Below are 5,517 nucleotides of genomic sequence, written 5' to 3'. Positions count from 1 at the left end.
TCTGTCTCTCCTCCCCCTTTCTCCCTCCCCTCTCTCTGTCTCCCTCTGTCTCCCCTCCCCCTTTCTCTCCCCTCTCTCTGTCTGTCTCCCTCTGTCTCCCCTTCCCCTTTCTCCCTCCCCTCTCTCTGTCTGTCTCCCTCTGTCTCCCCTGCCCCTTTCTCCCTCCCCTCTCTCTGTCTGTCTCCCTCGGTCTCCCCTCCCCCTTTCTCCCTCCCCTCTCTCTGTCCGTCTCCCTCTGTCTCCCCTCCCCCTTTCTCCCTCCCCTCTCTCTGTCCGTCTCCCTCTGTCTCCCCTCCCCCTTTCTCCCTCCCCTCTGTCTGTCTCCCTCTGTCTCCCCTTCCCCTTTCTCCCTCCCCTCTCTCTGTCTGTCTCCCTCTGTCTCCCCTCCCCCTTTCTCCCCCCCTCTCTCTGTCTCCCTCTGTCTCCCCTCTCCCTTTCTCTCCCCCCCTTCTCTCTGTCTCTGTCTCCCCTTCCCCTTTCTCCCTCCCCTCTCTCTGTCTCCCTCTGTCTCCCCTCTCCCTTTCTCTCTCCCCCCTTTCTCTCTTTCTCTGTCTCCCTCTGTCTCCCCTCCCCCTTTCTCCCTCCCCTCTCTCTGTCTCCCTCTGTCTCCCCTCCCCCTTTCTCCCTCCCCTCTGTCTCCCTCTGTCTCCCCTCTCCCTTTCTCCCCCCCCTCTCTCTGTCTCCCCTCCCCCTTTCTCCCTCCCCTCTCTCTGTCTGTCTCCCTCTGTCTCCCCTCTCCCTTTCTCTCTCCCCGCTTTCTCTCTTTCTCTGTCTCCCTCTGTCTCCCCTCCCCCTTTCTCTCTCCCCGCTTTCTCTCTTTCTCTGTCTACCTCTGTCTCCCCTTCCCCTTTCTCCCTCCCATCTCCCTGTCTGTCTCCCTCTGTCTCCCCTCCCCCTTTTTCCCTCCCTCTCTCTGTCTCTGTCTCCCTCTGTCTCCCCTCCCCCTTTCTACCTCCCCTCTGTCTGTCTGTCTACCTCTGTCTCCCCTCCCCCTTTCTCATGTATTTTGTCTGATATTTTCTTCTCTTTTGCCCTTTGGGCTGGACGCAAATAAATAGAAATGTTTTTTCAAGTACACTCTTGTAAATCGTTTCCTCCCCCCCCCCTCTCTCTCTTTCTCTCTCTCTCTCCCTCTCGTCTCTCTCTCTCTCCCCCTCTCCCCCCTCTCTCTCCCTACCCCCCTCTCCTCCTCTCTCTCTCCCTACGCCCTCCCCCCTCTCTCTCCCTCCTCTTTCTCTCCCCCTCTCTCTCCCTCTGTCTCTCTCCCCCTCTCCCTCCTCTTTCTCTCCCCCTCTCCCTCTCTCTCTCTCCCCCTCTCCCTCCTCTTTCTCTCCCCCTCTCTCTCCCTCTGTCTCTCTCTCCCTCTCTCTCCTCTTTCTCCCCCCCTCTCTCTCCCTCTGTCTCTCTCCCCCTCTCCCTCCTCTTTCTCTCCCCCTCTCTCTCCCTCTGTCTCTCTCCCCCTCTCCCTCCTCTTTCTCTCCCCCTCTCTCTCCCTCTGTCTCTCTCTCCCTCTCTCTCCTCTTTCTCTCCCCCTCTCTCTCCCTCTGTCTCTCTCCCCCTCTCCCTCCTCTTTCTCTCCCCCTCTCCCTCCTCTTTCTCTCCCCCTCTCTCTCCCTCTGTCTCTCTCTCCCTCTCTCTCCTCTTTCTCTCCCCCTCTCTCTCCCTCTGTCTCTCTCCCCCTCTCCCTCCTCTTTCTCTCCCTCTGTCTCCCTCTCTATATCCATCTCCTCCGTCTCTCTGTCTATCTCTCTCCCCCCTCCCTTCTCTCTCCCCCCCCTCTGTCTCCCTGTCTTCCTCTCCTCTATATCTCTCTCCCTGTCTCTCGCTCTATCCATCTCTCTCTCTTTATCCACCCCCTCTCTCTCTCTCTCTCTCTCCATCCCTCTTTCTTTCTCTCTCTCTACCTCTCTCTCTCTGTTTCTATCCTTTCACCTCCTCATGTCATCGGTAGTATAGTGGTCAGTATCCGCACCCGTCACGTCAACTTCTGTATCATTCATGCATCATGCCTGAAATGCGACAGGCGCAATAGCCAAGTGGTTTAAGCATTGGACTTTGAATCTGAGGGTCCCGGGTTCGAATCTCGGTGACGACGCCTGGTGGGTTAAGGGTGGAGATTTTGCGATCTCCCAGGTCAACAATCATGTGCATACCTGCTTAGTGCCGGAACCCCCTTCGTGTGTATACGCACGCAGAAGATCAAATACGCAGGTTGAAGATCCTGTAATCCATGTCAGCATTCGGTGGGTTATGGAAACAAGAACATATACCCAGCATGCACACCCCCGAAAAGGGAGGATGGCTGCCTGCAGGGCGGGGTAAATAAACAAAATGGTCATACATGTAAAGTGTCACATGTCTGTATGAGTGTGTATGGGAGTGTGACTGAAGCCTGATTGACACATTCACCCACAGGGCAGCAGCTATCAGTTGACTCTACACATGTAGACAGCCTGTTGAGCAAAATTAATGATTCCGTGTTTGTAAAGCGCTTAGAGCTTGATCTCCGTTCGAAAAAATGCGCTATATAAGTACTTATCATCATCATCGTCATCATCATCATCATCGTCATCGTCAAATGGCGGGTTAATCGGACAAGGAGATACCCTCCCAGGACGTTTCACTGAAGACGAGATAGACAAGAACACGAGACATGAGTCAGAAGAACAGATGGAGGTGGGGAAAATATATTTAAAAAAAACAACATTTCAAACGTCAACATCAATACCAACAACACAGACAACCAACAACAACAACGAAAACAAAAATGGTGAATCGGAGTCTGAAAACAGAGAGGAAGAAAAAGGATGGACAACTAAAAAGAATGTCAACGACCGCAGACCACGACGATGAGAAGGGAAGAGGAGAAGGGAGAAGAAAGAAAGAAAGAAAGGGAAAGGAAGGGAAAAGAAGAAGAAATTAAATATTAAAAGCAAGAGAACACTTACAGACTCTCTGGCAAGGAAAATCCCAATTTGACACGAGATACACACTTCCACAATCTTCTAGTTCTACTCCAACTTGGCCTGTCTGCCGCCTTCAACAACACTGAACACTCGCTGTGTGACTGACTGTGATGTACCACACCATGCAAGGAAGTCAGATAACTGGACGAGAATACCCCACCCTCCAGTCAGGACTGACCCTCAAAATCCGTTTGCGTACGCTCTCCCTCCCTCTCTCTCTCTCGCTCTCTCTCCTCCTCTGTTGGTCGACAATAACGGACCATCCCCTGGTATTGTAGAACAGGTGTTGCCTCTGTAGACAAAAGCCACGCTTATTGCATCATCACAGGCAGTTCCACCAGACCTATCCCCCCGGTCACCCCCACAACAGCTTTTGTCCGCGCGTGGGGTCGCCCCGGGCCGGACTGTTGACGGGCTTCTCATCGCCGGGACAACGATGAAGTGAAGAGAGGTACAAGGAGAAGCGAGAAGAAAGAGACTGGAACTCGAACAGCTCTGCCCGTGGTGCCTCTCCCTGGTTGATAGCTTTAATTGGGCAGGTGAGGGGGTGGGGAGTACGGAGGGGGCTGGGGGGGGGGGGGGGGGGGGCGGCAGGGGTTGTTGGTTGGCACGAGACTCAAGTACTTTGCAGAATAGGGGATCGGAGAATACGTTTGGCAAAGGGAGAATACTACTTGGGGCAAAGGGAGAAAGCTTTGTGAGCCCAGGTGGGGGGAGGGCAGTGGGGGGATGGTGGTGGGGGGTCGTGGGGGCAAGCGCTGGGTGGTGGTCCCTGAGAGGAAAGGCCCGTGAGCTACATGGGAGTGAATCGAAGCTAATTGTGAGTGACACTTTGCTGCCCCTGGGGGCTCACCACTGCTTGTTTTGGTTATCTGTCTGTTCGTGTCTGCCCGTCTGTCTGCTCGTGTGTCCACCAGTCAGTCTTCTCCTTCTGCTTCTCCTTCTTCGTTCGTGGGCTGCACTCCCACGTTCACTCGTTTATACACGAACGGTGGGCTTTTACGTGTATGACTGTTTTTAGCCCGCTATGTGGGCAGCCATACTCCGTTTTCTGGGGTGTGTATGCTGGGTATGTTCTTGTTTCCATCACCCGCCGAACGCTGACATGGATTACAGGATCTTTAAATTGCGTATTTGATCTTCTGCGTGCGTATACACACGAAGGGGGTTCCGGCACTAAGCAGGCCTGCACATAATTGTTGACCTGGGAGACCGTAAAAATCTCCACCCTTTACACTCCAGCGCTCGGCTATTGCGCCCGTCAGTCGATCCATTCGTATATCTACCTGTTATTCTGTCTGTTCATTTGTATCCATCCGCCATTCTGTTTGTTTGTCTGTCCCCGTCTGTCTGTCTGTCTGTCCGTTTGTCTCTCGCTGTCTTTGTCTCTCTCGATCAGTGGGCCGTTGGGTTTGATGAACTGTTGGCGTCTGCCCTCAAAGTGAAGCTGTCCCTCTTTGTTTCTGTCTGTCTGTCTGTCCGTCAGTTCATATGTTTATTTTTCAGTTTGTTAATCTTTATTGATATGTCCGTCTGTCTATCTGTCGGTATGTGTGTCACGGATCAGGGATAACCTACGTGATTTGGTGTGATGAAAACAGCCACTTGGTTTTTCTGTCCGTCTGCGTGTTTGCACTGTTTACGCCACCACATGACTCCAACTGCGTCATTGCACCCCCCCCCCCCCCCCCCCCCCCCCCCCCCGCCCCCGCGACTGCGCCCCCCCTCCCCCTCACACACACCCTTGCCCCCTTCTCCCTGATTCGGGCAATCCTCTCCTCCAGCTCATGACTGTTGACACGTCAGAAAGCGCAGAACAGGGAAACGAAACGAGGTCACCGTGTTTTCGTGTTGAAAAGCATTCAAAGGTTTCCCAACAGGGTTACTGGGAGTTTGATAAAGCTGTTCGACCAGAAACTGTCGCACAAACGTGTTGGGAATGGCTAACCATGATGGGAAAACACCATTTTCTTCTTCATTGAAGGAAGTACACCAATTTCTTCATTAAAATCTGTGTTGGCAAAAAGGCAGTGGTCACACAGCCAAAAGTAATTCTTTGTTTTGTTTGTTTAATAATGAAAGAATCAGTAATTGTGAAAAACATCAGCCTTTCCATTCATTTACATGTTTGGCAATTAAAGCAGCCATAGTCCGGGTTTGTTTTGTTTTGTTGTTGTTGTTGTTTTCTTGTTGTTGTTTGGTTTTGTTTTTTGTTGTTGATCTGTTTCAGCGAGATAGGGGTGGGGTTGGATGTTTCGTATGTTCGTACTTGGTACAGAATGACAGACACATATTCCCACAGGTCTCCGCAGTATCTTAATTATCCAGGATTTCAACGAAAGGAAAACTTTGCTGGTAACAGAGCAACAGACTGTCCAGAGGGAAGAATAAATTAGAAAGCCAGGCTCTGTCTGTACCCAGTCACAACACACTTCCGAGTCTGTACCCAGTCACAACACACTTCCGAGTCTGTACCCAGTCACAACACACTTACGGGTCTGTACCCTGTCACACACACTTCCGAGTCTGTACCCAGTCACAACACACTTAC

The sequence above is a fragment of the Babylonia areolata genome, chromosome 4, assembly GCF_041734735.1.
Source record: "Babylonia areolata isolate BAREFJ2019XMU chromosome 4, ASM4173473v1, whole genome shotgun sequence".
Taxonomy (NCBI): Eukaryota; Metazoa; Mollusca; class Gastropoda; order Neogastropoda; family Buccinidae; genus Babylonia; species Babylonia areolata.
The sequence above is the reverse complement of the archived record's forward strand: the minus strand, read 5'-3'. Positions refer to the sequence as shown.